This window comes from Anser brachyrhynchus (assembly GCF_964034855.1).
Source record: "Anser brachyrhynchus genome assembly, chromosome: 7".
Taxonomy (NCBI): Eukaryota; Metazoa; Chordata; class Aves; order Anseriformes; family Anatidae; genus Anser; species Anser brachyrhynchus.
In genome coordinates this window covers 10,957,745-10,972,173 of record NC_137701.1, presented here as the reverse complement: position 1 = coordinate 10,972,173, position 14,429 = coordinate 10,957,745, and the positions used below count along the sequence as shown (strand labels likewise).

General features: G+C 46.2%; 2 long non-coding RNA genes across 3 annotated transcripts; one reads left to right on the top strand and one right to left on the bottom strand.

The window, feature by feature from the left end:
- Positions 1-1,230: 1,230 nt before the first annotated feature.
- Positions 1,231-11,711, top strand: LOC308197757. Of its 2 annotated transcripts, XR_013953248.1 has the most exons (4): positions 1,231-1,650; positions 2,566-2,745; positions 3,369-3,417; positions 8,327-11,711. It is a non-coding gene; the product is annotated as an uncharacterized lncRNA (long non-coding RNA). The 2 variants fall into 2 exon arrangements; XR_013953247.1 differs by lacking the exon at positions 3,369-3,417.
- LOC308197758 lies at positions 11,258-13,594 on the bottom strand. Its single transcript, XR_013953249.1, has 2 exons — positions 13,487-13,594; positions 11,258-11,524 (listed from the first exon to the last, which is right to left on the bottom strand). It is a non-coding gene; the product is annotated as an uncharacterized lncRNA (long non-coding RNA).
- Between the last annotated feature and the right edge of the window lie 835 nt (positions 13,595-14,429).

Below are 14,429 nucleotides of genomic sequence, written 5' to 3'. Positions count from 1 at the left end.
TTAAAGCAAGTCTGGCTTGCTCCCATGGAAGAGGTAACGGGAAAGGGCGCAGCGTACTTTGGAGCAGACACCTTGAAATTCGGTGATGGAGGGGTGGTGAGTTGAGGGAGGGAGAGGGTCTGTGCACTGGAGCCATGGTTTTTGTCGTCTCTGAAAATCTATCCAAACCTGGCCAAAACATCCTGGAGTTTGCAAGTGCTCGGAGAAGACCTACTAGAGCTTTTCAGCTAAACTTCCTGAATACACCTGTATATTGATCATGTTTTGCTTTACCAATATCTCCATCATAACCAGTGATACAGAGCAGAACTGTCCTTTTTGTGTGTGCAGGCTGAAGAGCTTTGGTCTGAAAGAGATGGATAGCTTGTTCCTGGGGGGAGCTGGCTCTCCTTTTGGTGGCTTCCAGTGGCATGGAAAGAAGCAGTGCGCTAGCTGGAAATGTGGTTGGTTTGCATTTCATGCTTTCATCATGATTGTGACCATTTTTGTTTAAAAAAAAGAAAAAGAAAAAGAAAAAGAAAAAGAAAAAGAAAAAGAAAAAGAAAAAGAAAAAGAAAAAGAAAAAGAAAAAGAAAAAGAAAAAGAAAAAGAAAAAGAAAAAGAAAAAGAAAAAGAAAAAGAAAAAGAAAAAGAAAAAGAAAAAGAAAAAGAAAAAGAAAAAGAAAAAGAAAAAGAAAGACCATGTCACAAAATGGAGGAAGTTACATGGTTTCTAGAACCTGTAAAAGTCTATTTACAGCATGGTGTGCCTAGGGTGGTCCATCATCCTAAAACCACCAGGGATGCCAAGCTGCCCACTAGGACAATGGGGCTGTTTCCATGCAGACAGCAGGAGTTGCAGCGTGTATTTCTGGCCAAGAGCAGCACCAGGGAAGAACTGTCGTGGCTGCTGGAGAAGGAGCATCAAAGTGAAGCAGGTGATGGGCAGCTTGGACCACTGGGCTGCCTCCAGCCTGGGGCTTGTGGTTTGGGAAGGAGCAGACTGTTCCTGTATCAGTGCCCGGGTGCTCCCTTTGCTAATGCCTTGCTGCCGAGCCAGGCTTTTCTGTTTGCAGGAGGGAAGGTTTGCTCTGCCAGCACCCGTCTTTTGGGTTCATTTTCCTTGGCATCATGGAATGGGGCTTAATACTGTTGTTTATTAAAGACTCCATCCCAAACTGCAGCGATCCTGCAGCGTTTGTGTCGTTGCATGTAAAATGACTGTGAGTCAGTCAAATGCAAGGACAGGGATGAACGAGGTGGGAGTCAGACCACGATGGTCTGCTGTCTGAAGGACAAAGAAAGGCATTTTGCCCTCCAGAGAAACCCTGAAAGTGAAGATATTCAAAGCTTAAAATGAAAAAAAAAAAATCATGTTTACATGAGCTAGAGCCCTGTCCCGTTGTCTGTTGGCTGATGGGCAATTAAACTTTCCAAACAGGTTGTCTGCCCGGGTGTGATAAGATAGGAGGGTGTGGGCAGAGTGTTATTGATAGCTTCGGGACGCTCCGTGTCCTGGGGATTTGCAATGGGGAATGGCGCAATGGGAGATCTCCCCGGAACACCCTTTATGTTTGATTCACAACCGATTTGCTCCAAACAAATGAAGACGTGCATAATCTGCATGAGAAAAGCTTGCAGAGAGACTGAGGTCTCGGCCCAGCTTCAGCTGTGAGATCCAATAGGATAACGTGTGTGTGCATATGGTAGCTGGGTGGGCTTGGAAGGGCCTTTTTGGCTACGGTCCACCTTCCAGGGAGAGTGTGAGAGGCAGCTGACTCCACGAGCAGGTTTGGTAGCTGAGGGATGAAAACTTGACGGAGCAGCAGGTCGTGCAAGCTTGACTCACTAGGCAAAGTTTGTCTGAGCTGATTTCTGCAGGGCTTGGTCTCAGCATTCATCTATTTTGAAGCAAGGAATGGCTGAAGCCTGCAAAATGCATTGTTACCCCTCATCACACAAAGAAAAACAGAGCTTCTGCAACACCGCCCTTCCTAGGAGAAGGGCAGGAGAGGGGTTTCGGTGGTGCAGAGCTCTAGAGGACTGTTGAAAGGCAGAGAAAATGCCTTTGCCTTTAGTGGTACTATAGCAAAAGGCTCTTTTTAAACAGTGGTGGAGGTGGTCTGTGGAGCAAGGTCCTCTCCTGTCTGTTTGTGCCCTTCGCGTTGTTACAGAGTGAAAGGGAAGGTGTTTTGCAGTGTTGCTTTACTTCTGTTTGAGCTGACGTTTTGCGTTTCTCTCATCTCTTAATTAATCCGTCCCCTGCTTCTTTTCAGTCCTGCTGCGGTTGGAAATCTTGAAGTGCAGGGCATTGCTCGGCCGAGCATTTAGCCTGAGTAGATTAGGGAAGGGCAGGAAGAGCTTCTGATTGTGCTGTATCTGTAGCATAGGTGTTAAAGATGTATTTGTGAGCCAGTCAGAGAAGAATGCTGAGGAAATCCTGTTTGGGTTAATCTTGTTTAATTTTACAATCAAAAACATATGGCTGGCCATCTGGTGCTTCTTGCAATCAAATATCTCACAATTAACAGTAATTTACTTGCCCTGAGACTTCCACGATCTTTGCATGTTTTTTTTTTCCTTCAGCCCTCGTACGTGTGGTCCCCCTGGAGCACTGCTGGGAGTAAGCCGAGCCCTGAGCTGCCCATAGGATGTCCTGGTGCCAAATGGTGTGGGGGTCCTGCTGGGTTTTCTGCTTATACCCCCAAAATCAGAGGCAGGCAGCGTGTCTTCTGCTTCTCAGGCCCTGGAAGAACCACATTTGGGGTAAGCTGCCACTGTACATACCTGCCTATGCATCGCTGCAAAGAGAAATAAGACTGCAGTTAAGGGCAATGTACTAATTAGATCTATGTTTTCCACTGGGCTATGGGGTTTCTTTAAAGCTCTGAATGATTATAGCCAAAGCAGGTTTTCTGTGGCAGTTTAAGTTACTGAATGTAATTAAGAAAGATGCAGAGGATCCTCTGTACTGTGAAAGCTTTCTGGGGGAATTAGCAGCAAAATGAGACGCAGAATAGGACCCACCAGGCAGATAAACCATTTTTCTTTGCAGTCTTTCCACCAGGAAGTTTAGGGACCCCCAGCATTCATCACACTTAGGCTGGTTAGTGGCAATGCCAGGTCTGATAGGCAATTACTGGCTGCAGAAGCAGACACCGTGTCTTGGTTTAACCCAAGGATGAATTTGGGCCTTCATGACCTGCAGTACAATACAGATGCTTTCTGTTTCTGATAACACCAATGAATGTGCAGACAGAAGGAGGCAGAATTCTGCCTTTCTGGATGATGGGAGCCATATCCGTTTAATAATGCTGGTGCTGTTGAAAAATGACATTGCTTCTTCTGAAATACTAATTGGCTGCTTTGGTTCCTTCGGTTACATCCAGAGGTGACATTGGAATTGGAGACTGGTGGCAGCCCCTTCAATAACTTCAGGTCTGTTTTGAATATGTCCTTGCCCAACTACCTCTGTAGCTTAATAGTATGAATAGTGAACATGAATAAATGAATTCCAGATGACAGATCTGCATACCAGTAGGTAAGAGCTCTCCCGGGCATTTCTATGTGATTGCTAGCTCTGTTTACTATCCTAATATTTTTTTGATAGCAGATGAGGAAAAATAATTGAGCTCTTCCACTCCTCCTCCACCAAATCACTGGCTTCATGTGCATCTAGTGTGCGGGTGCTCGCTTAATCAGGGAATCAAATCATGGAGCAAAAAGATGTATTCGGATGCCAGGGTATGTTAGACTGCTCTTATGCTCCATCTTCCAAGTTGTTTATTTAAATAGAGAGGAGCCTTCTGAAGGGCAAGAGCACATTTTAACAGGGTTCCCAAAGGGAACTTGCCATCAATTGGATATGCACAGCTAGCAGGTATAGAGTTTCACATTGCTCCAGCAGTCGAATTATCAGATCTCGGGGGTGCAGCTTGGGAGTGGAGCTGACATTCATCCAGAGCAGCTCACCATCCAGCCTAGATAATGGCAGTTAGAAAAACAAAGTGATTAGCGGAATGCCATGAAAACACAGGTCAATAAAATGGTTGTTATTAGAACAGTGGAAAATGCTGTGTATTATGGTTCAGGACCTGTGTACATGAATGTTTCTAGCTAAATGCTGTTAAGTTCAGCAAAGAACACATTTTATGATTTCTCCATCCTGACTCTCCCTTTTCCTTTTCTTTTTTTTTTTTTTTTTTCTGGTGGGACCAGGGCAAACTCTTTTGTCCTTCAGTGCAGTAGTTTATGTGGAGTGGACAGAGGCCCTGAGGCTCTCTGGGTGGGATCACTCCCACCTGAATGTGCCCTGTCCTTGTATCTGCACCAGCACAGCACAGCCTGTGCCACCAGCCGAGCTTGGCTCTGTCAGCTTTCATGCTGCCCCAGGGGAGCAGCCCATGAGACTTACCCAAGCCTGCTCTTCACCCTGCCTGTGAACACTTGGCCTTGTGGGGCTCATCACAGAATGGTTTGGATTGGAAGGGACTTTAAAGATCATCTAATTCCAACCCTTCTGCCATGGGCAGGGATGCCTTCTGCTAGACCAGGCTGCCCAAAGCCCCATCTAACCTGGCCCTGAGCACTTCCAGGGATGGGGCATCCACAGCTTCTCTGGGCAGTCTGTGCCAGGGCCTCACCAGCCTCATAGTAAAGAATTTCTCCCTAATGTCTAATCTAAATCTATGCTTTTTAGTTTAAAGCCATTACCCCTTGTCCTATCACTGCACTTCCTGACAGAATCCCTCCCCGGCTTTCCTGTAGCCCCCTTTAGGTATTGGAAAGTTGCTATAATGTCCCCCTGGAGCCTTTTCCAGGCTGAACAACCCCAACTCCCTCAGGCTGTCTTTGTAGGAGAAGTGCTCCAGCCTCTGGCCATCCTTGTGGCATCTTCTGGACTCATTCTAATACTTCCATGTTCTTGTGCTGGGGGCCTCAGAGCTGAACACAGGGCTCCAGGTGAGGTCTCACAAGAGCAGAGCAGAGGGGGACAATCCCCTCCCACACCCCACTGGCCATGCTGCTTTTGGTGCAGCCCAGGATGCAGTTGGCTTTTTGAGCTGCAAGCACACATTTCCAGCTCATGTCGAGCTTCTCGTCAACAAACACCCCAGGTCCTTCTCATCAGGGATGCTCTCAGTAATGCTCTAATCATGCCATTGCTGTTGCCCACCAAGGTCCGTGAAAGCCTGAATAGCCAGAAGACCTCTGATGCTGTTTTGAAGGGACTGTGCCATCCCTGCCAGGCAGAGGAAAGTCAAGAGGCACTGGGGACAAATAAAAGACGATGAATCAGCCATACCAGGAAGTGAACCTTGTTCTTCAGGAGAGCTGGATTTTGCCAGCACAATAGGTAGATTACACAGCCATTTCCTCCAATTACTTTCTCTGTCAAATCTTTGTGTCATCTGGCACTAGGAAAGCTTGGATTAAAATTCATTGTGAATTGGGGCGATGACACCAGAGATTTCTAAATTAATATCCTGCCAAGAGGAATTGAACTTGTTTTTTCTAATCATGTCAGTTCTGATTCTGTTGCATGTCAGAAAAAAATTTGGATTGCCATCTGGTTTTAGGGACATGGGTTAGGGAAATCCTACATTGCTCAGCCCAGCACTACAAGCTTGCTGTGGCCAGGTAGTGTCAGAAAGCTTTGCACCGGGTCCTTGTTGGCACCTAGCAATGGAAAAGTGGGGAGGTCAAGGTCAAAGGGTGCTGGTGAGAAGGAAAGAGAGGATGATCTCTTATTTGAAACAGTGAAAATGTATATAGGTTGTGCACAGGGAGATCTGAGTATGGTGACAGGGTCATCAACATCAGTGATCAGTGTCTGTATTGAGGACAGACTGGGACAGCCTTCGTAAAGGGGGAGGGCAGAGTGTTACTGTCACTTGTCATGGGACCTGTCTCTGTCCCATGTCCTCCTCTCTACATTTCTCACTGCCAGTGTGCAGGCAGGGGCTGTGGGGCTGGGAGCGTTCACAGGAAGATCTCTATGAAGTTCTTGGGCTTGGTGGCCATGGTGATGTACTGGTGTGGTAGTGACATAACCAGAGAATTGTAGAATCATTTAGGTTGGAAAAGACCCCTAAGATCATCAAATCTGGCCATCAACCTAACACTATGAAATCTACCACTAAGACATTTCCCCAAGCACCACATCCATATGTTTCTCAAATAATTCCAGGGACAGGAACTCCACCATTTCCCTGGGCAGCCCATTCCAACACTTTACTACCCTTTCTGTGAAGAAATTCTTCCTGATATCCAGTCTAAATCTCCCCTGTCACAACTTGAGGTTGCCCTCCCCCTAACTGGTTGCAGAGAAAGCCTGTCCCAAGTGAGAGGTTAACCCCAGAGGCACTTTTCCTGTTGGTTGCTCTTCATGCAATGAGAGGCTCCCCAGGGAAAAACTGGGGCTTGTGCTAAGGACTGGTTTGGGACATCATCACCCTGGTCCAAACTGCCTCCATGGCTCAGTGGGTGGCATGGTGAAGAGGCCAAACGCTGGAGGCCTGAAGATGGCCACTAGGCCCATCTGTGCACTGTCCTCTCCCTGCCAGCAGGGCCACAGCTCCGCCAGGGCACTGTCGGCCCTGGGTACCATGGGCTTTGCCCACCCTTTGGGAAGGGGCACCCGGTCCCACCACAGGGACTTCAAGCATGGGGGCCACTGGGCCACGTGCGCCCTTTATCACCCTCCTGCAGGCTGAGCCTCCGCGGCTCCTTATCTCCCCGGCTCAGCACCGAGCTGGCTGCAGCAGAAGCCGCCTGGCTTTTGCTTGCCCCCCAGCACCCCCAGCAAAAAGCAGCAGCACCGGTGTTCATTTGGGAGCGTGTGGGCTAGCCTGGGGTTTGTAACCCCCCATAACCCTCCGATGAGGGGCTGCTGGAGCCTTCCTCAGCCACGGCCCTATAAATACGAACAGATGTCGCTTTGAAAAACTTCAGCTTTGAGGCGATCTTTCTTTTTGTACTGGTTTGGTAAAAATTTGCACTTCGGTGGATGTTTGAAAAAAAATAAAAATGGTGTTTTCAAAGTGAAGATGAAATGAAAACCACCCTATCCACTCCTCTTCCCACAGTGAAACATTATTTGGAAAGTGGGGCCTCTGTTATGAAATATTTGAAGCAGAGAGACATCCTTCTTTTTTCTTCCTCCACTTCAGTATTCCTCTGCTTCTTTTTCCCTTATTTTCCTCACTTCTCAAGTCCATTTGCAGCCAGCTCATAGCTCCCCTTGCTCCCCTCATCGCTCACAGGGTGTAGGATATCGCAAGAGTTCTTCTGAAGGGTTAGCCATTGCTGGTTTATGTGCTCATACTGCTGAGCTCATGGTTGTCACAGCAGGGAGATGCTATCAGCCCTGTCCAATTTATTTATTTTTGTTTGGTTTTGTCCAATTTATTAATTTATTTTTTTATTTTAATTGCTGCTACAGTTTCAAGATTGTCAGGGTTTACATTAAGTCCCTCTTTTTCCAGGGGTTTTGGGTAAAATGTACTCCGAAATGAAACTCTCTTTAGAAACTTTTAAGAAACTTTAAAAAACTTTAGAAACTTTGTTCCTATACAATTTGCTGTATAATTTATGCCTGGTTCCCTGGGGCTATGAGCTGGCTGCCTTGGGCCCTGCCCATGCATAGGAAGGAAGGTGGATGGCTTCCAAGGAGCTGCTGGTGGTTTACCTGCAGCCAGGGAGCCTATTTGCTCTGGCAACTTGCTAAAATCTTCCTGCAGCTCATCCTTCCCTCCTCGCCAGCTGAATGACACTCTGGTTGGGGAGATGATGATATATGCTGTGGTCCCACATTAAAACAGCTCCGTGCCTTGCCAAGGAAAGCTGTAGGTGGTCTCCTTTGGAGACCTGAGCTCAGCGAAGCAGCTTAGAGTTAACCAAAGGGGTTGTTTTGGCCTATGAGCTTTGTAAAGGATTTTTAGCACCTTGCAGCTTCCTGCCTGAAATCTGTGATAACAAATACCTGCTTGCTCCCCAGCGCTTTCATGTAGGAAGGGGGAAGCATGGACCTTCTCTGCACATGTGAGGTTTTAAGGTCAAAAATCTCTGAGGAACAAATAGCAGGGGGGATGCAGAAAGGCAGGGCTGGAAGAACAAGCTAGTGAAACGGACTCTGTGCTGTCCTGTTCTTAGATATCCACCTTGAGGGATCTTTCTACCTCCCTAGTCTTTGCTACCAGGGTCTCAGGGCCCTCAGTCTCTCTTCTGACTAACGTCCCTCACTGCTGCAAATGAAACTGGGCTTTTTTTTTTTTTTCTGCCCCTGCTGGGTGAGGGTCTCCATGTCCTTCGTGTTATGAACCATTATGTTTGATCTTCTCTACAGAGATGAAACCTTGGACCCCTTCCCAAGCCACGATCCACAAGGAATGTGAAGCCTGGACATTTGTAGCCTGATGAGAGCAGGAGCTGCTGGACCTCCCCAGATCCCAGAGCCATCTGCTAGGTGTGTACAGAGAAACTACTGTCAGCACAAAAAATTCCTTGTCCTGGTTGTCCTGAGACCTGCTGCGTATGCTCTGCCTGCCTGATCTGGATACGCATGGTGGATTTAACATGTAGGGGCTGTGCTGCATAAGCAGAGACGAGCTGTGCAACCTGTGTGTGTCATCTTGGCCATGGTGTCCTGAGCATCCTATCAGAGAGACTTTTCTCCTCATTCAGTGGGGTATCAAGACTACAATGGATGATGTGAAGTTGGTGCTTGTGCATTGCTTAGACAGGAAGATGCGAAGGAGATGCTGGTCGCTCACTGCACGTCCTGGAGCCGCGCTGGTGGAGCTGGGACCAGAAGGTACCACTGGGAGCAGGAAAGGACGGGCCCAATGCTGCGGGTCCATGGCAGTGAGGCGGCCGAGGCTGTGCATTGTGCATGGAGCCACTCACGTGATTCCCACCGAGCCAAAATATTCTTTCAGAAAGAGAACTGACCAGATGTCTTATTATTACTGCTCACAATGCTGTGCTCAGAGTACAACAATCCATCAGGGGGCTCGATGCAGCCCTACAGAAAAGTCCCTGACACATTTTTACAGAAGGGCCAGGTTCTCACCACTTGTGTGCATTAGTACTCCTTGACAAATAGCTGTTTGACTTCGGTTTTGTTCAAAGTCACAGTAGTGTCAAGCACAGGGCTCCTATTCAAGTGCCCACCAATGGTGGTCCACAACTCATTGCTTCCTCTTCTTTTCTTGCTTTGTTTCTCTGTGACAGTCACTCAGGGACTTTTTTTTTCTTCCTTTCTTCCTTTTATTTTTTTTCCTGCTCACAGATCTCATAGTTTTTTTAAAGATAATTTAAAAGGATTTATCCACAGCAGTACAGTGCCTCTAATAAGGACTGAAGAAATGGCTCAGGAATGTGTGCTGTGAGGAATTTACATTGATATGTTGCTGATAAAATGCTTGCTTGCTTTTTTTTTAGGTAATTTTTCCAACAAGTTGATTAGTATATTGGCCAGCAGAGCCTTGGATATATTACAAAATGCAGCTCTTTCCACAGTGTGTTATCTCATCTTTAATGGATGGTTCCTCTTAAAACTGAGAGGTGTGTTCCTAAGTGGTGTGAGCACCTTGGGTGCGTGGTGGAATTAGCACCAGGTTATGGGCTGTGGTGTTTGTCCTGCTGTATGAACCTTTTAGGCAGGCCGTTGACTTGTCCCTCTGTTATATGTCCCTCTGTTTCAAGTGGATTGAGACTGCAGGGACTGAATGATCTGTAGGAAATCTAGAAGGGAGTGGAAGCATGGCCAGAAATGCATGTGCACAGGGAAGGGGTGTCTGAATATAATCTCCTCCAGAGGAACCTGGTTCATTATTTAAAAGTAACACCCTGAAGGGTGTCACAGGCTGCAGCAACTGGCAGTGGGAGCTCAAGAGTGTGGGTCAAATCCATGCACAGCAGTCAATGCAGTCCTGCCGCGTAATGCCAATATGACTTTTCTCCTGGTTGTTGTTGTTGTTATTATTATTATTATTACATTTGGTTTTGTAACTGAGGAGTCCTTCATGTTCTCCAGATGGTGACTTTCTGCCATGCTTCACTCTTTAACTTCAGCAAGTACTTTGTGTGTTCAGAGAGCATTTTCCATCACTTGAGCCTGAAATGAAAGAGAATTTATGGGATGGGGAGCACGAGCAAATACCAAAGTGCGTATGTAAGCGTTTGCAGGTCTGAGATCTAAGTATGCAAGTGGTCTTGATCTTCTTAAGCCACTCCATACCGCTGATTCCGAAGGCTGATGTGAGAACCTGCAACACCGTTTGCACATTTTCAGATGTCTTGTCTAAGGAAAGCTTTCTCACTGCGTTGATCATGCATCATCTTCTAACCACTGTAATTCTCAGCCTGTTTAATGGATTTGCTGCTACTCAGCACCAGCAGTGAATGCTGAATGTCAAATTGTGGGTGCAGGAGATTCATTACCTTCTTATGATTTTACTCTCAGTTCTCTTAAATTTCGGCAAGTACTTTATGGTGAATCTGACCTATTATTGTTTCTTCGTCTGACTTGTTGATGCCCCCCAGCTATGTATCATCATAACGGGGGTCTTTGGTGGCCCTGCTTATGCACTTGTACTTTCTCTAGAGCTTAGCTCTCAAAGCTTAGCCTTCAAAGTCATCTCACAGCACATTGCAAACATTTTTTTTCTAGCCAGGTGAAGCCTGAGGGGTCTTGTGGCAGGTAATGTGAGTGTCTCGACTGGTAATTGTAAAGTTGGGTTCTGTAATTAATTTTTCTATAAAACTCTCAACCTCAAGGTGAACCTTTATCCATCTATTAATTAGCATGGGGGAAGGATACCCTTGTCCGGAGGCAGAAGGCAGAAATGAGAGTGAGGAGGAAAGAGAATTGGTTCCTTTGTTTGAATGGCAAATGTTGTTCACTTCGTGTCTTAAGACATAAAGAGCCATATGAAAAGAAAGTTTGGTTGAAAGCAGTGTAATTTTAGCTCTTAGAAACACAAGCTTAAAAAGAATCAGAGAAAATAGTCCTGGAATAGGCACCAGAGACCCCACGACCCCACCCAGTAGATTCCTGTCATTCCAAGTCAAGCTCAGCTATACCTGTGTGATTCCTCACAGAAGTTTGTTTAACCTGTTTCTGGGTTTGGGAACCATTGAAATGTTGCTTCCCCCCCCCCCCCGCAAACAGGAGGCTCAAAAGCATACACAATTGCTTGGATTCTCATGTTAACCTCTGTGAGCTATGGCTTTGGGAAAAGCACCAAATACTGCAAGAACTGTTAACACTTCATTATTTGCATAAATTATTTTTTCTTTTATTTTCTTTTTCTTCTTCTGATTTTTTTTTTTTTATTTTTAATAGCAACTTGGAACCAGTTTAAACTCCTGCAGTGGAGGGTTCTGTCAGAGAACAGATTTTTCACAGATCTTCATGTGGAATTGATTATCCACTCTTGTGAGCTGGAGTTCTTCATGGAAGGACACTTGGTGCATCTCCATGTAAATCTGTGGGCAGCAGGGCTTCTTCTGCCAGATTCAGAGGAAAGAGAAAAGTCCCCTGCGGATGAGATTAATATCTAACAAAAGCAGATAGTGTATGACAAATCTTATTAATATTGAGAATTTGAAATCTGCTGAGCTGGAGAGGATGGCATTATGTCCCCATAGCAGCTAGTAAAGATATCTGCTTGAAAACCATGTAGCTTTGCAAAACAAGAAATGTGGATTAAAGAAAAGTTGAACCAGATAGTTGAAGTGTTTGTCAATTGGCTGCACTAGCTAGAAACAAAAAGCAAAAAGCAATTTCAGTTGACCCTGTCGAAGGCTTTTGGGGAGCTTTTGGGAGAAAATGTTAAAATGCTTTTGATCCAATATCTTTCATTTGCCATGAAGTGTAAAACTAGTTTTTTCAGACTATCATGCAAAAAAAGCACACCCTTTTCCCCAATAAAAACTGAAGGAAATTCAGAGGCTGTTTCAACCTGAAATAAAAAAGCATTTCAAAATGTTGGAATGAGTTTACCTTTATCAGACCTTTTTCTCTTTTATTCCTTTTGTCTTCCCTCTGCTTGTCTCTGAGCAAGCGTCGTGCTTATGAAAGGAAAAAGGTGATGCCTGTTGCTTCCACTCAGTTGCTAACATGCTCCCCTTCACCCCTCGTATGATCCTGGCTTTTCTCCTGTTTTGGCTAGATGACCTTTCCTCTTTGTGGAGTGTCCCTGCTCTGTAGTTGGGGCATAATGGCTGGACTTTTCCCCTCTCCCAGATTTTGTGCTCAGAAACCAGCCTGTAGCTGCTAGTTGTGACTATAATCTATTGCAAAACACAGCCTGGGATGATAGGTTAGAAATCAGCTCACAGAAATGCCACCTTTGCAAGTGATCACAAGTCTATTTGCCACCTTCTGATCTGGGCTGATGGCTACCTTTTGAAGACCCTCACGGCGATTGAGGGATGCACTGTGATTACATTTCCAAGCCTCCACTACTCACATATCCCACTAGAAAGTTAATGGGAGAGAGATGTGTTTTAATGCTATGAACCACTTTGGAGAAATTTAAGTGTAAGTGCATTAAGACATGATTTATTTTCACCGCTGAGCCTTGAAATTTCTTCCAGAGGGATCCCAGCATGCTTGTATGTCTTGGCTTTGTGGGCTATGGGGACACTGAGAGATTGAGCTATCATGGGCAGTTCTGATTTGTGGGGTTCCTTGGGGCAGGCAGCTTCCTGATGGGTGTGATTTTTGTTTTTGGTTTGTTTTCTTCATTGCAAAATTCTTTGGCATGACGCCTTTCACCTTGTCTCCAAGTGAATGTTTTTCCTCTGCGTCCCACTCAGTGACTCAGGTCAAAGGCATCTTATTTAGCACAGTATGTTTCTTGCTTTTTGCTTTTGCCAAATGTGTGTGAGCTCTAGGAAGAAAACTGGAGTGGAGGCAAGTGTTATGAGTGGCTTTGGTGCTCAGCTGGAGGGTGAAAGGAGACAAGGCTTCGATGTAATGCTACGGAGCTGGGCTGGATAGCAGGTAACCACTGAGATATTTAACTCTGTAACAGTGCTGGCAAGAATTTCAGATGAAAACACCACCTTCTGTACTTCCTAATGACATGATAAATCACAGTGATTGAGCACAGATCCCCTTTAGAGACAGCCTCATGAACCACCCTGCCCAGGCTTTTCCCACTGACCAGTCATGGTTTGTCACCAGCTGCTGCCCTGCAGTGTGGGGACATTGAGAGTTAAAGCTGAGCCAACAGCTTTCGACTCGTTTCAATGTGCAGAGTACCAGGCATTTTCTTGCAGACTCCCACACAGAGAATTTAAGCCTTCTGACAAGAAATGTGCATTTCTTTTTTTTACGTTTCAAAGACCTATCCGTAATTCGTAGCTCACCAGGGTCTGCAGGGCTGAGGCTGAGAAGTGCTGCATCAAAGGAGCTGAGCACTGAAGTCACGGCTGAGAAGGAAATGAGGGTCTAAAGTCCAAAACTGGAAACTTCCCAGGGCTCCCTACTCACCTCCCACCTAATGCTGTGAGTACCTCTTCTCAGTCTGGTTGATCTTGGAGTCTTTAGGGTGGCTGGAGGTTCTACCTCTGCCTTGGTCTTAGCAGCCTGGAGTTTATCTAATGACGGGCTGATCAGGACAAAGAAATCAAATGCATGCACGTCTCTGCTCAGCTGGTCAGCCTCTGCAGTGTAAGCTTATGGGATGAGACCTCCTTGGAAAATCCAGCTGTGGTTCTGTCCCTTGGCCATGGAGCTGCAGGACACGATGTCCTGACTCTCCTGCTGCTAAGGCTTGTGTTGAAACACTTGCCCAAGAGAATAAGCAGCCTGGCCCGCTTCCCTTTTGTTACACAGCCTGAAAGATCCCCGCCACAACTCTACCTCTGAAACAAGGCCACTGTGCAAAAAGTCAAGACTGATGGGCAAGGAAAGCAATGAGTGGCACAAGGGTCAGCTGCAGTGCTTGCTGCTCATCATCCCAGCACCTGGGGACTTTGTCTCTCTCTGGGCACCGCAGGGGTGCTGATCACTGCGTCAGGATTTCCCTTGGGAGAGTCCAGCACCATCCACGTCTCCCTGCAAGGACTCACTGGGCTCAAGCCACATCAAATTTCCAGCTTGGACTCTCCACAGCCAAAGCGAACCAAACCCTTCAATACTTTTGAACACCCTCGGATACTCAGATGATGAGCCCAGAAATGCTTGCATTATTATCTGCTAATAACCATGGAGGTATGCCAGCATTGGGAACAGCTCGTGCTGTCATCAGAACATGGGGAAAAATGGTTGGCTGAACAGTCGAATGCCTTCATGTAGATGTTTCTGAAGAGCCTCTGCTGATGTGCTCAAAATGGTGGATACAGCTACAGGGCTCTCATGTGGCTCCTACTTATTTCTGATCCAGTACTTGAAGTCCTGGCCCATATACAAGCCAGGCTGGCTTCATCCAGTT